The 15,835-nt window shown below is 44.0% G+C and overlaps 1 long non-coding RNA gene across 1 annotated transcript in view; it reads left to right on the top strand.

Annotated features, from left to right (window-relative positions):
* Positions 1-15,835, top strand: part of LOC146833803 (uncharacterized) — a 245,177-nt gene that overhangs the window by 142,581 nt on the left and 86,761 nt on the right. The window contains exons 2-3 of the long non-coding RNA XR_014960271.1: positions 11,391-11,504; positions 12,674-12,763. This is a non-coding gene — a long non-coding RNA (uncharacterized LOC146833803). The remainder of the gene's footprint in view (positions 1-11,390; positions 11,505-12,673; positions 12,764-15,835) is intronic.

Genomic DNA, 15,835 nt, shown 5'->3' with positions numbered 1-15,835 from the left:
TGCCACCTTTAGCTTTGTCCTCATCCTCCACCACTCAATGCTTCCTTCCCCTTCTTCTACTTCCTTGCACCCATGGTCCCCACTACTTAACCCTACTTCTCCTCTTCATCCCCCCTTCATAGTCTTTCTGACTTACCTTATCCTCCATCGTATAGTAGTTCTCTCTCTTTATTTTCCTTTTTCAGACCTTCCTCTCAACAGTACCATCTCTTTCGAAAGGTTTGTTACTGTCCCTCCTATCAGCTTTTCCTTTCAACCTCTTTCTTCCTGACATTTGAGTGTCATCTTAAGATCATAAATTTGCATCCCAACATGGCTGGATTAATGGCCTTATCCTTTAATCTTGATAACATGAGTACTGTTAAATAAGCTTAACAGGAGCTCCTGTTATTTAAAGCACTACAAAATGTTAAAACTGTGGTAGCCTTCAGCATCTAACATTTTTTTTTATTATGGTCACCCTCTATTAGCCGCTCTTGTTGCTATCCTCCCCAGGCCTTCCTGCACAAGGCATCATTATTGTGGCAACATTTCGTTCATCTTCATTATGTTCATGTCACTATTCTTCACCTCCCCTAAGTTCTCCTGTACCCTGCAACTGTCTCCCTTTGGTTCTTCTCCCTCCTCTTCCTCACTTGAGCCACTCTCTCACTGTTTCCTCCACTCACTTTATCTCACTTCGCTATCATCAGTTCTTATTGCTCCTTCTCTTCCCATCTTGCAAGGACTACATAAGCTCCATCAAACATTAGTCTCCACAAAGTGTTCTTCTCTCTTACGTACACTACCCTTGCCTCATTTTTTCCCATGTGACTTGTACGCTAGTAACTCTGTCAAATGACTTTATTCAATTCATTAGAATCATAAAAGTTTACACAATAAAACATCTAAAAACAATTACAAAATTCACACATATTCCCTTCCATAGATCTCAATAAACCAGCAAAATTAATCAAAATTAAAATCATCATAGCTATCCCCACCTCAGTTTGTACAATAAAATAAAAATAAATTTTTTAGTAAAATGAATAATATTAGATTCATTTTCACACTTCATAACGTTTCCTGATTATAAATGCAGTTCTAGCGAAACTAAGTACTGCACTAGAGATTACAGCCGTAGATAGTGCCCTTAAATAAGCATAGCCCGCTTGGTAAGAGCAGGGCCTAATAACCTTCAATATAGGTTTAATAAAACGTGCTCTAGGGTATTTATACAGGGTACAGAACATAAAATGCATTGTACTCTTGTTTGGCCAGATTATTACAAGGACAGCTAGTAACTCACAATCTTCAGATAACATCATTGAGTTTGACCAACCTCCCTCCTTGTCCACTTTTCCTCTCTCTCTCTATCACATTTCACATGAGAGCTTTGATGCTGGCTGTAGATCACATTTGAAGAGACTCGCCAAGGTGACACCCTGAATATGATATGTAAGATATGATGGGTATTATTCATTGTTTTTTATGTTTGCAATCTCCATCAGTCTTGAAAATGCCCTTGGCCCACACCAAGAAGGGGCAAAACAAGTATTGGCTGCAAATTGCTAACATGTCATACTGAGGAAATCGGTAACATGAGGTCAATCACAACAAAAACCTGTTAAAAGCAGCTAGAATTCAGATTGCACTTTAAAAAATACTAATATTTTTTATAATACTACAATTATACTGGAGTAATTTGTTCTAGTCCTTTATAAAGACAAGATAACAAGGTCAGACTCAACTGTTCAAAGGGAAATTCTGAATTACCTACACTCTTGTCAAATGCTTAAAACAAAATTATTCTTCTCACACATTACAACCCCCAGAAATCAGCTTTTGTAATATGGTAGTGAAAAGTATTTGCACCAATCACTGTCTTACTTACCTCTAAGGACATGTAATAGCGCCCGTCAAGATTTCTTTGTGATCTGGGCCTCTCGCTCCTTGTGTCCTGCAGCTCGTGTTATTTATGTCAGCAGCTGGATTGTAGTAGTAAAGCACTGAATATGTTGTTTTAACAGAATTACAACTTTCCGACCTACCTCCAAGCCATGGTTTTCAAGAGAGACACTCATTTTAGGAATTTGCCATATTGACTTCTCATAAAAGATTGTCTGTTTGGTGGATACTGGCACTGCAAACAGTAGAGACATATCAGGAAGCTCCCCTCTCTTGTAAGAACGAGACTAGGAAGACTCCTGCATGTGCATATGGGGCCATGCCCCTTGTCTTCTGTATGTGTAGGAGACTAGGCTCCTTCTCATGTTTATACATTAGGGTTGCTTAGCCCACAAGTGCCACCCACACAAATTGTCACACTCTAATCCAGCTCCAGTTTTTTAGCTAACAGCACTCTGCTAGGATATGGAAGACCATTCCTACAAAAAGAAAGGCAGTGCTGCCTGTACCAGAATGGTAAGTCCTTCTGGCAAAAAAAGCCAAATCTGGTTGACAGTGGTTACTGTAACATGGTGAAACTTGACATCATGGTGCAGGGCAGGCCCCTTCTCTTGAGTGTACATAGCCAATGAATGTTGTTGCCTGTTAGTGGCAATATGTTAAAGTGGGGGCCCATAGAGCTCATGATGAGTTGTAATGAGGATCACCTTCCACCAAAATGTTGGTCCAAAATGAACTGTTTAAATTTATTTTGCTAGTTTAATTGTAAGGAGCGCATTTATCAAAGAAAGGTTTTGAGCAATGTTTATAACGTCTCCAAGTCTAATTAGTTAATTAAATGCCAGCAATATATACATACAAATGGTGTATCCATTTTAGTATTAGAGCATTGAAAAACATATCAAACATTATGCACTTGAGAGGTTGATGTCTTTCCAAACAGTGTTTTATTCTTCTTGGTCATATACATTTGTCTAAGTCCTCATTAATTTTTGGGTGCTTCAAAACAGCCCACACGTGTTTTTCTCTCTGTGGCTAGGAGGTCTAGGGCTTTTTCAAGGCCTTGATTTAATCTCTATGGGAAGGGAATGGCTGTTTGAGAGCATTCTTGGTCTCCCTGATGTTCATCTTGAGCAACCAGCATCTCTTGTGCTCTGTAAGTTGGTGCAGAGCTTAAGAGACTGATGTGCATGAATTATTGGAAAAAACACTGAGAAACCACATTGGAAGAAACCAAATCATGGGAAAAAAATTAGGAAATACATAAAAATCGAAAATGAAACGAAACATTTTAAAGAAAAGATCATTTTAAAGAAAAATCAAGAATGATATTAACCTTGGGTGGAGTTTACGACTACTGTGGGGTTTTTGGGTTCAAGGTTGAGTAATGTTTTGGCTGATGATGGGCTTTTAGGGGTCAGGAATAACAGGCGCTCGGGTATAGGAAGAGGGTTTAGGGTTGAGAGTTGGGTGGAGTGTAGAGGTGGTGAGTGTTTTTCAGCATTCACGCATGAGTGGTGTGTGAGGTGTTTTTAGGTTTCAGGGTTGGGTAGAGTGTAAGGATCTTGATTGATTTTAGGGTTTATGGATGGGTGGAGTTTAGGGCTAGTGAAGGTTTTTAAGGTTCAATTATGGGTAGCAGCTGGAAGGGTAAAGAGTTTTTAGGGTTTAGGGTGGGATGGAGTTTAGGGTGGTGAGGGACTTTAAGAGTTCAGGAATGGGTGGAGTGTAAATGTAGAAAGAGGTTTTTAGGGATCAGGGATGAGTAATTTATAGTGATGAGTTCTCATGGGTCATGCATGGCTGCGGTTTAAGGGTGGTGAGGGTTGTTTAGGGTTCAGTTATGGGTGGAGTTTGGGGTGTTTTGAGGTGTTTTAAATAGTATGGGATGGGTGAGGTTTAGGTATTGAAAGGGGTTTTAGGGTTCAGGAATGGGTGGAGATTGGGGAGGTCAGTGATTTTTTATGGTTCAGAGGCAGTGGATTGTGGGGCTAGAAGGGACTTTTAGGCTTCAGGGATGAGTGTAGTATAGGTTTGGTGAGAAGTTTTAGGGGGCATGGATTGACGGAGTTTAGGGGTTGTGATGGGCTAGCGATGGATGGTGTTTACACGTGGTGATGGATCAGCGAGTTAAAAGCACCCAAAGTAATTGTTTGACAATGTAAAGATATCAATATGAATTATTGCCCCCTGAAGTAAAGCACTGAAACAAATATCTCCAACAAAACTGTTTTGGAAAATAAGACTTGTAACCATTGCATTTACACTTAAAAAAATAAGCATTCAGAAGCCAATTTTGATCGTAAAGACATTCTATGAATTTGTTTCTACGAAAAGGTAAATGCCATTCATTGTGAACATTTCCTAAAAACAGTTTAGATTAAATGGTTTCTCGGTAATAATGTTCCATGAAATAGTTTTTCTATGAAATCACATGCAACCTAAATACACCATTTGCAGAAACCATACAGATGTGTCTCCCAGACTTCATTAGAAATAGCATGAAGACATTTTTGGAGAACAAGATGGGGAGTTACCATTTCACTCCTCACATTACCATTGGGGTTTCCCCATTTGTGCAGTTGAGGCACATCATTCCTTGTTCAGATTTGAATTCTAATTGGTAGTCCAAGTATCATGAACAAGGAAAATCTAAGCCACGTGCATGAACTCACAAATAAAAATATTAAAGCCAGAGATGAAAAAAATCTGTGATTCCATTCAAAGCACGGTGCTAGACAAGGTGAGATTGAGGTTGGGACTGGGTAAAAAATAAGTACTGCCATTTTATTGAAAAGGGTAATTCCATGTCTTCCGATCTTCATAGGGTACTGATAAAGGCTAGATTATCTGCTTACATGAATGCTGAGAAATGGTGGAACTTGAACAAATTAGCTTGGTGTGGAGGCAGAGGTGTCATTGGCTATAGGATCTGTTGTGGGTTATCCAGGTTTTTATCTATTTCTGTCCCAGTAATATGCTACAGGACCAAATGGAAAAGCAAGTGGATGAGGATTTGAGGAAGGAGATTTGTAGTATTATGTAACATTGTCAACTTCACGTGTTACTCGTGGTGGCTACTGTGCTCCATTTCTTCTTGTTGTGGCACCTTCCTTTATGCGCTTGTTGTGGGCTCCTCTGATTGTCATGTCCTGTTAAGGTGGCTTTCTGCTCGATGCACATGATCACAGCTTATTGTATTGGTCCCTGTTTATGCTCAAATGTTTAGAAATGGTTTCAGTGATTTATGGGTCAGGTTTCCTGAACCATTACAACTACACAGTGGTACTTTAATGAAGACTTGAAACCATTTTTGTCAGGAGTTGTTCTTTAACATAGTGCAATTTATCCCATTATCAAGCCAGAAGTATAATTGCCAGAATACAAAGAAAAACCTGGGCGGGATGGGGTACTCTTGGGAATTTTGAGATCTTATAAATAAGAGTCATTTGAAAGTGCAGTAAAGAAGAATGAGAGTTGGTGGGTACACTCAAAGAAGGATAGAGGGCTGTGTGAGAAAGAGCAGTGTTACGGAAACAGTTTGAGGTGCAGGGTGGCTGTACGTACCACTGAACAAGAAGACTGGGAAAAATTGTGAAAAAGGGAACAGCTGGAAGTGACACTGAAAGTAACTCTCAACTTCTCTCATTTGTAATGAAGGCTGACAATGAAATGTCCGAATATACAACTTCCATTAAAATGCATTAGCCAAATTTACAATTTTGGACAGTCAGAAAACTGTTCATTTCTTGACCACAATTAAGTATTTTGAGAGCCTGGCTCTCTAATTAGAGTCAATTGTGAGTTGTAACTTGGGAGGGCCTGGGAGGGCAAGTTGGTGTGTTTGAAACTGCGCGAGAAGTTTGAAGAATGCCAGTTTGTGGAAGTGGAGCTTGTGGAGGTCTTTGAGGTGCAGGTTGATGTGTGTGCAGACGGAAGTCTGAGTGTGTGTCAGGCAGCTGAATTCTGTATGGTCTGGAGTGTTCTGGTCAGTTGTACATTGATTCCTACATAAAGTGAGTTGCTGTAGTCCAGCTTGCTGGTGTTGGGGGCCTGGATGACTGCTCTGTCTGTGTTGAAGGGAAGACATTGAAAAACTTTCTTCAGCATCTTGAATATGTGGAAACAGAAGGTGGAGACTTCGTTCACTTGACCTGTTACTATGTGAGTGTTATCAAGTGTTATTCAGATATTCCTCGCATGGATGGTTTGGTGGGTGTGGGTCATAGATCAGCAGGCCACCAGGTGGAGTCTCAGAGCAAGGTGTCTTTATTGAAGATGGCTACTTCTGTAATGCATGTGTTGAGCTTGAGTCAGTTGGGTTTCATTCACCTGGTGACTTTGGACATGCAGGCAGAGAAGTTTGTTTTGGTTTTCAATGTTTTGTAGGTGAGGGAGAGGAAAAGCTGGGTGTCTTCTGCGCAGGATAGAACATTAATTTTGTGGGTTTGAATGTGCTGGGGAGTGGGGCCATGTAGGTGTTTTACAGCGTGTACCTGAGAGAGGGTTCTTGTGGCGTTCCATGGATAAGTTTGGTGGCAGCCAGGGTGAAAGAAGTCAGGATGACAAACTGGGGAGACACTTATTCTGAAGAGCCGGTCTAGTGGAACACTGGTCTGGGAATGGCAGCTTTGTGCTGGCATTGAGTGAGGATAAGGTAGGAGATGGTATTGAAGGCAGCGGATAGATCCAGAAGGATGAAGGCAGTAGTGCTGCCTCTGTGCATGATCAGTCCAATGTCACCCGTGGCAGGGATAAAGACAGCTTTAGTGCTGTGGTTGAATCTGAAGCTGGATTTGGTGGTGTTGAGGAGGTTGATGTTGTTGAGATGGGCAGCTAGATGTTTGTTCATGAGCTTCTACATGACTTTCACCGGGAAGGGTAACAGGTAGATTGGCTGGCAATTGTCTAGTGTTTTAGGGTGTGCTGAGGGTTTGTGTAGGAGAAGGAGAACTGAGGCATGTTTGCAGATGTCAAGGAAGATTGCCGTGTTGATCGGGCCATTCAGGATTGGAGTGAGGGCCGAGCTGATGGGGTCCAGACCTTTAGTGAATATGTGATTAGGTCAAGGGTCCTATGGTGCTCAGGAATGTATGGTGTCCTTGGACTCAATTGTGTTTTGTATGGTGATGGTGGACTAGGTTGTCAAAATGGTCAGGGTGGTCCTATGGGCGTAGGAAGTGAGGGCTAGGGAAGCAGCAAGGGTGGAGGGCTCCGTAAATGTTAGATATCATGCTGCTGAAGAAGAAGGACAGCTAGGTGCAGATGTCTTGTGAGGGAGTGATGCTAGTGGAGCTTGCTGCCAGAGAGGTGCTGTTGGTTCTGATTTCGATACGTTTAGTTAGAGTGGAGCGTTTGGTCGTTCTGATTTGTTAGTGGTACTGTCTGAGGGCTGGCCTGTAGTTGCTCTTGTTAGTGTTGTCTTAGATTTGTCTCCATCTAGGTTCTAGATGCTTGTAGTGTTGCTTGGTGAGTTTGAGCTCTTCGGTGTGCCAACTTGCTTGTGTTCGGTTTCTGGTGGCCTTGGTAGTCTAGAGTGGGGCCATGGTGTCTGCAAAGGAGGTGATCCAGTTGTTGAAGTTGGAGATGGATCTGGGGAGCTCGTCGTTGAGCTGTTGTGGTTGGTTGTGTAGGAGCTCCGAGGACCGGGAATCTTCAGAGACCTTGTGCCAATCTTATTGTGAGGGTTTGGTGATGGCATTTCTGCAGTAGTGAGAGATGGGTATGTTGAAATTGAGAAAGGGGTGGTCAGACCAGATGATGGACGTGGGCTTGTCCACTATGATTTCACTGAAGCTAGATAAGATGGGGTCCAGTAGACTTCCAGTGGCATGGGTAGGGCCTTCCATTCAATGGGTGAGTTTGAAGTCTGTCAGGTCCTCCAGGAGGTTGGCTGTGTTGGTGCCGGAGGGGTCCTCCTAATGGTAGTAGAGGTTGCTGAGGAGGATGAAGCCTCTGGATTTCAGTAGTGGTGGGCAATAAAGTCCGTATTGAAGCTGGCTGGGGGTCGGTGGGCCAATCGGCAAGGGTGCCACTCAGAGTGTAGTTGGCAGTGATGTGGAGTTTGAAGGTCAGATGTTTCCTGGTGCTGTTGGTGCTAGTCTAGGTAGTTGAGCACTGGATGTGTTCTTTGAAGATGGTGGCAAGTCTTCCTCCAGATCAGTTAGTCCTGTACTGTCTTATGCCCTTGTTTTTGGGGATGCTGTGGCAGTGTCGGGAGCCGGTACAGGAGTTAGCGAAGTTTCTGTCAGGAAGACTAGGTCCAATGTGCGGTCGTGCAGCACTTCACAGATTTCAGTGGGATGTTTGATGAGGAAGCGGGTGTTGAGGAGGATGCAGGATAGGGAGGGGTGGAAGCAAGGAGAGGTGGGGGGTCAGGTCAGCATAGGCAATTGTGAGGATTATGTTGTGATTAGTGCATGTGAGGGTGGCATGAGGGTGTGGGAGGGTGCAGTAGAAATGACAGGTGGAGCAATAAAAGGCACCTCTGGCATCAAGTAGCCAGGCTCGTCAGCAGCAGTGGGAGGTAAACCGGGGTTCAGGTTGAAGTGTAAAGCAGAGGAGTAGCAGCGGTGGCAGGGAGGAGGACTAGGGGGTCCTGTCTGTGGGCACGGGCTTGCATGCAAGACGTGTGCCTGCTTTGTGCATAGGCTGCCGTCGGCACTGTGACTGTCATTAAGTAAGAGGGGAGAGGAGCTTCTGGGTGGTGAATTGGTCTAACCAAGCACGCAAAGCTTTGGAAAGGGGTGTGGCAAGGGTGGGGAAGCAGGAAAAAGGTTTGAAGGCGAGCAATAAAGCATGGAAAAAGGAAGGAGAAAAGAAGGAAAGAGCAAAATGCAAAAAAGGGCAAACCAGCTCAGACTAGAAGAGGCCAAAAGGTGGCAAGGATTGAGTGAAAAAGGCAGAGAGAAACGTTAAAGAATGAAAGGCAATAGCGCAGGATAGCAGCAAAGAATGAATGAGAAAGACTGATTGATCCCTAGAAAAGTAGCAGAGAATGAATGAGAAATGCTCAAAAGTGTCACAGCATGAATGAGAAAGATTGAGAAAAGCAAAGAAAAGTAGTAGAGAGAGAATGAGAAATGCACAAAGAAGCAGCAAAGAATGAGAAATGCACAAAGAAGAGTCAAAGAAAGACTGAGAAATTCACAAGAAAGTGGCAAGGAATGAATGAGAAATAATGAGACACTCAGAAAACAAGAACAGGGTGAAAAATTCTCAAGAAAGTGGGCAGAAAATACCAGAGAAAAGAAAGAAAAAAGGCACAGAAAGTGACAAAGGAGGTCAACGGGCAAAGATGCAGAGAAAGGGATGAAATAGGAGAAAGGCAAATAATAAATGGAAAAGAGTGAGAAAAGCACAGACAAGCGGTAAAGAAATAGTGAGTAATGCACAAAAAAGGTTGCAAGAAATGATTGAGAAAGATTAGGAGACACAGGGGCATTTTTAGAAAGAAGTGTGGCGTTAGCCTTCCTGGCTTAACGCTGCACTCTGCCACTTCAGAAACGCAGGGCTTCACCATATTTACAATATGGTGCAGCCCAGCATTTCCCCCTGCGCTGGTGCTAAACTTAGCAGCCTAGCGCCAACGGAGGCACCCTTGCACCATAGTGCAAGGGTATCTGCGTTGAGGGGAAGCTTGTTTATGTGCAGAAAGGTCTCTCTTCCTGCACATTCACAATCTTTAAATGACATTTTGTAACTTTTATGTGTGCTGCTTAATGCATCACACATAGAAGTTACAAAACGTCTTCCTTTATTTGATTGTCTATGTGCAGGAAGAGTCACCTTCCTGCACATAAACAATCAATGGCAATGGCATGTGTGCTGTGTTGTACAGCACACATAGAAACAGCAAAAACGAGGAGAAATAAAGCAATTCTCCTAGTTTCTCCTGTTTAAGGCTACGTTTTCCCTGGTCTTAAATTTGGCGCTGCCTCCTATTTATGCCACCCTTGTAAACAGTGGGAAGTGTCAAAATCAATGGGTGTTGGGTGGAACGCCCACTGCAACACCCATTGCCCCCCCCCTTTCACTCTAAGTGCAACGTCAAAAGATGCCTTATTTACAAGGCAGCGTTTAGCCACGTTTAGTGGCTTAATGCTGCCTTTTTAAAAAGGCACAGCTCCTATCGCCACCACAACGCCGGTGAAAGTGATATTGTGGTGGCAATAGGGGCTTGTAAATATACCCCACAAAACAGCAAGGAAAGAGTGAAAAATGCCCAATAAAGCGGCAGAAAATAAAAAAGAAAGGAAAGAGAAAAACCCAGAAAGCAGCGAAGGAGGTCAAACATCAAAGAAGCAGAGAAAGGGGTGAAAAGGAAGAGAGGCAAAGAATGAATGAGAAATTCATAGAGAAGCAGCAAAGAGAGACTGATAAATGTACCCAAACCGCAAGGAAATGAGAAAGAATGAAAGATACATATAAAATGTCTTGGAAAGGGCGATAAAATACTCATGAAAGAGGCAGAGAATAAAAGAGAAAGTAAAGCAGCAGTGGCTCCTCCGCTAAGGCGGAGGAGCGTTGCCCCACAGGTCTGAGGCAATTTAAAAAGGAAAACTAAAATGATAATGACCAATGTTATTATCATTTTAGTTTTCCATTCCTGCTTGGGTGCGGGCAGAGCGGGTCTGGGTGGACCGGAGCAGGGGCCAGGGGGAGGAGTGGGGAGCACACGCTAAAGTGCGCATGACGGTTTGGTGTCATGATTGGCTGGGGAGTCTGGGAGCCTGTGTGCTGCCTGGTTCCCGTTGTTGACCGAGGAGCCGAAGAGGACTGAGAGGCGACGGCCAACCACCCTGCAGGTAAGTGTTTTGTACTTTTTTTTATTCACCACCTCCACACCCTCCTGACCCGCCACCTCCGTTAAGTAGCGGCCGCCACTGAAGTAAAGTCACCCAAAATGTCACATATATATATCATATAGATGCTGTGCATAAGCACGCTCAGTATTGAGCACAATACTCACTCCATACTCTCCATACTGTTTGTGGTAGCAGGTCTCTGCAGAGTGCCCCAACCCCACCCTCTGGTACAGTTCAAGAGGTTCCAAATCCCCGGCCTGGCCCCACCTATTTGACTAGTAGCAGGAGGCCCCATCAGCAAATCAATGCCCCACCAAGCACTCATTCCACCAACAAGTGCAATAATTAGTGTTTGTCATGGCTTACCCATTGCGTGCTCATTTTCAGAGGCACTGCCGTGCCACAACCAAAAAAGGTCAGCCAGACAGGAGGAAACTCGTAATCTGGCGGGCGGTGTACTCACGGGTTTGGCTGTGCGGGAGCGGCGTGGCGGTCTGCTCCCTCACCGCCAAACTTGTTTTCAGGCCCAAAGTCTGAAGCGTTCAAGTCTATGTGTCTGTATGTATGGTCATGTGTCTGCTTAAAGGTATGTTCCATTGTAAAAATATTCTATGTTCAATGATATAAGTGAATTTTGCCCAAGTAGTACATTCTTAATTAGCCCAACTATTTAATAAGGCATCTTCTTGTCAACAGCTCCTGCTCTCCACTTAGTAAAGTCCCTCTCCAAAGTTTGGGCGAAGGTGAACTCAGAAACATTACGCTGGGGAGTGGCGTGAACATAGCAGAATATTTTGTTGTTATTTAAGGGTATGTTAATTTAAAAATGTGGTATTGATCTTGATTTTAATGTAAAAGGCAATTAGCTTGTTCGTTTTTGCTGGGGTTTTGTGCATGTTTCTTTCTAATTTGGTGTTTTTCATATTAAAATGTTATATGTCTCTGTGTAAATAAATGCATGATAGTATTTTTTGCTTATAAATCAAAAAAGAGAGGGGGGAACCGGGAGCCAATTAGAAAGAAAAGGTCCAGTACCGAAGCTCCCAAAGAATTACGTGGTAATCACTCAAGGGTAACTGTTCCTATGGAGAAAGGAAAGACGCAACCTGCTTTGGTAGCTTAGATCAATGTGTTAAAGGTGTCTCATTCTGTTATGATGAAGGTTGGATATCCATGAAGGTGGGGGAATTCTTCCTTTTGGAAAAAGTGCCCTCACACACCCTTGCGGGTGTCATGCTTCATCATCGGGCGTTTGTTCCCCATCGGGGTGGCACTGCTGTCCCCCACGGGCCCTGCGAGAGGGCTCTTTGGCGGAGATCTTTCAAGGAGAGGCGCCGCAGTTGTGCATGCGGGCGTGTGGGCCTAGAAAGTGAGTGCATGAGATAAAATTGCCTAACCGGTACCTGGCAATAGACTTTTATTCGGGGGTCCGGAGGCAAGGTAAAAACAACAATAATTAGGTCGGCCTAATTTCGCTATCACACATTCACGGATAAGAGAGCAGTAGGGCAATACTCATTCCTCTACATAATTTGTTTAAAAGATGTTCTCCTTATCCTTTATTGTTGTTTTTACCTTGCCTCCCGGACCCCCAAATAAAAGTCTATTGCCAGGTACTGGTTAGGCAATTTTATCTCACGCACTCACTTTCTAGGCCCACACACCCGCATGCACAACTGCGGCGTCTCTCCTTAAAAGATTTCTGCCAAAGAGCCCTGTCGCGGGGCCCGTGGGGGACAGCAGCCCCACCCCCAGGAGGAGCAAACGCCCGATGATGAAGCATGACACCCGCAAGGGTGTGTGAGGGCACTTTTTCCAAAAGGAGGAATTCCCCCCTCCTTCATGGATATCCAACCTTCATCATAACAAAATGAGACACCTTTAACACAGTGATCTAAGCTACCAGAACAGGTCAGTATTTTTTGCTTACCTCCAAATTAAACGTTTTTGCAAACTTGTCCCATGTTTTTTTATTGCAGTTGTCATCACACATCCAATTGGCTTGGCACGTTTGAAGCACCGTGCTCTTCTCCACAGGCCAGGACTGTTAAACTGAAAGTTTCCCATCGGTAGGTCACACAGTGGCAGCTGTGCATCCTTTTCGAGGTGTATGTTTATCCATTAAACTCATGTGAATCAGAACACCCGATGGTTGTTTATATAACATTGTAGATTATTGGAGATTGTTTTGTGTTTGTGCAATGGCCAATGGGCACATTCTAGTTTGCCAAGGAGATAGACACACCCTAACTGACTATTCGAACTGCACAGGCGCTACCAACACACACTGCACAGATGTTTATGCAAATATAGGCATGTTATGTTTTTTATTGCAAAATTGAAGCTCGAGAGTTTGGTTGCTGTCTAGATGGATATTTTCGTGGTATGTATGTATGGTTTAATGGATACATATTTGATCAATTTATCAGATGTTTTTATGCTGCATGGTTGTTTATTTATATGGGGCCACATTTATTGACACTCTGCGACTAGTTTGCAACACAAAAGTGGAAAAGGATTTACTTTACGGAGCAAAACTTGTTTTGCATTAGAGGTTGAATGATGCTCGGATGTGTCTTCATACAAGATGGGTCCTTGGTGTACATGCTGTTCCCCAAAAGGATGTGTGCATGAATGCTGCATGAATATATATTCATTCAGGTTGGATAAGGAGAAGATGAGTTGGATGCAAAAGTGATATGCATGTGCTACAAACCAAATGCTATACAGATGTGTATTTGTGTGGCATGATAGATTCGGGCAGCGATGAGCATGCTCAAAGGTCTGAATATCATACTGGTGTTTCTTCATGATCAGTGGGTTTGAGGGAATATCCAAAAATCTGTATTCAGTAGCTATGAAACAACACTGCTCGTGTTTAATTCCTAAAACAGTACTTACCAGGAGTCACTGAATGCCATACCTCCTCATCAGTCCAAATTCCATCCCCTGGGCCTGGGGGTGCCGCAGGGTTCCTCGCTGAGTCCGACGCTTTTCAATCTTTATGTGAGGCCGCTGGCTGATGTCGTCAAGCAGTGGGACATGACGATGGTCTCTTATGCTGACGACACTCAGCTAGCGGTCACTATCAGCGGGGACGCTGAGTGCGATGCCCCCAGGTTTCAGAGTTGACTGAGAGCGGTGGCGAGCTGGATGAATGTTAATTGTCTCCAGCTCAACGCGAAGAAAACTGAGGTCATGGTTGTCGGGAAGGGGCGAGAGCTCTGGGGAGACAGATGGTGGCCACCTGAGCTTGGGCCAGTTCCTACTCCAGTTACGGAGCTGCGAAACTTGGGAGTGTGGCTGGAGCCCGCCCTCAGTTTTGTGGGGCATTCCAAGAAGACTGCGGCGTGCTGCTTTGGGGTTCTTCGAGGCCTCAGACCCGTTCTGAAGTTTTTTGACCCCCCCACGAGGCAGCTGGTGGTTCAGGCAACTGTAATCTCTCGCCTGGACTATGCCAGCTCCCTTCTGGTGGGGGCAAATCTGGCGGAAATTAATCGCCTCCAACGCGTCCAAAACGCAGAGGCCAGAGCCATAGTTGGCCTGCCCGGGTCCTGCTCTGTTTCTAGTACTCTCCGATCCTTACACTGGCTTCCGGTGAAAACTAGAATCGATTTTAAAACTCTATGTCTGGCCTTTAAGATCTTGAAGGGCTCAGCTCCTCGGATCCTGTTGAATCTCCTGTCCTTCTATGTACCTTCTCGCCCCTTGAGATCTATGGGCCAAGCGCTTGCGGTGGTCCCGAGATTCAAGCTGAGCCGTATGGGAGGTCGGTCTTTCCGGGTAAAAGCAGCTATCCTGTGGAATTCTATCCCGTTGGAGATCCGCCTTCTGGATGATCTCCTTCTATTTCGCAAAGCGTTAAAGACGGTGTTATTTTAATTCCTTCTCTACTGCGCTGTCTGTCTGTCACTTTTTGGTTCTGTTGGGTGCGGCTATGTCTATCTTGTCACGCGCCAGGACGCCCCTTAGCTGGGGCAGCTGTGCGCACTACAAATGCCCCTAACATAACATAACATAACTGAATGATGGATAGATGCAGAAATGGGATACGCTCTTTGATAAGTTATTTGTCATATTTGTGCATGTTCACTTTCCTAGGTATTTTTAGATTATAAATTTGGTTTAAGTTCTGCAGCCCTGCTCATATCATGCTGCACAGATATTTTTCGAATATGATTACTTATAAAGCACATTTTTGGTTAAACTCCATGTTATGAAAATTATCTGATTCATTTCTCATATTTTTTTTAACACAGCTGTGGCCATAACGGTTTTTAGGTGTGTGAGATATTGAATTATTAACTGAAGGTAAATCAATGTATGTATCCTAATGAGTTAGTAATCCAGTGCCTTGTAAGTTAAATGGTTTCAATTAAGAAAAAAACTGGGCGTATACCTGGTAGTTAAGGCAAACAAATAACAATTATTTCGCTAGAGAAATGTGAGTAAATATTCTATGAGCAACAATACAACGTTAAAGTCAATAATCCAGTTAGTAAAATTTCCAAACCACTTATGTAAAAAGGGTCTATTAGGTTGGCGCGCGGACTCCACTCCGCCACCCTAGAGGTACTGGGACTGGCCGCCAGTGGTGGGGTGGTCCCGCTGTGCTTATTAGGATGCGACCGCCACCATGGCGGTTGCATCCTGTATATTTAACATTGTGGCGGGCGGTGCTGTATTCAGCACCCGCCACAATGTTAAAAGGGCATGTTGTGCATTTGCATGCACAACGTGACAGGCACCGCGTGGTGCCTGCCACCTTGTGCATGCAAATGTCGGGGGTACCATGGGTAGTCCCCAGGTGCAGCCACCCACCATTCCAACCCCCTGGGGGCCCACAAGGGCCCTGAAGGCATTCTCCGCATGCCTTTCCATGGCAGAGTCTCCGCCATGGAAAGGCATGAGACTGCCATCATCGTAATATGGATGGCGGTGCCTGGAAGGCACCGCCACCATATTGCAGGTCTTTTCCACCCGGTAGGCAATTGAGCGGATGTTAATAGTTTGCATCATTCAGTGAAAAGTAGAAAGATTTTAGACTATATCCATAAATTCAAAGTTGATATATGTTTTTTATAAGAAGCATATAGAGATTATAACATTTTAGATTATAAGAAACAACCTGGGTTGGTACT

Source organism: Triturus cristatus, chromosome 4_2, assembly GCF_964204655.1.
Source record: "Triturus cristatus chromosome 4_2, aTriCri1.1, whole genome shotgun sequence".
Classification (NCBI taxonomy): domain Eukaryota; kingdom Metazoa; phylum Chordata; class Amphibia; order Caudata; family Salamandridae; genus Triturus; species Triturus cristatus.
The sequence above is the reverse complement of the archived record's forward strand: the minus strand, read 5'-3'. Positions and strand labels throughout refer to the sequence as shown.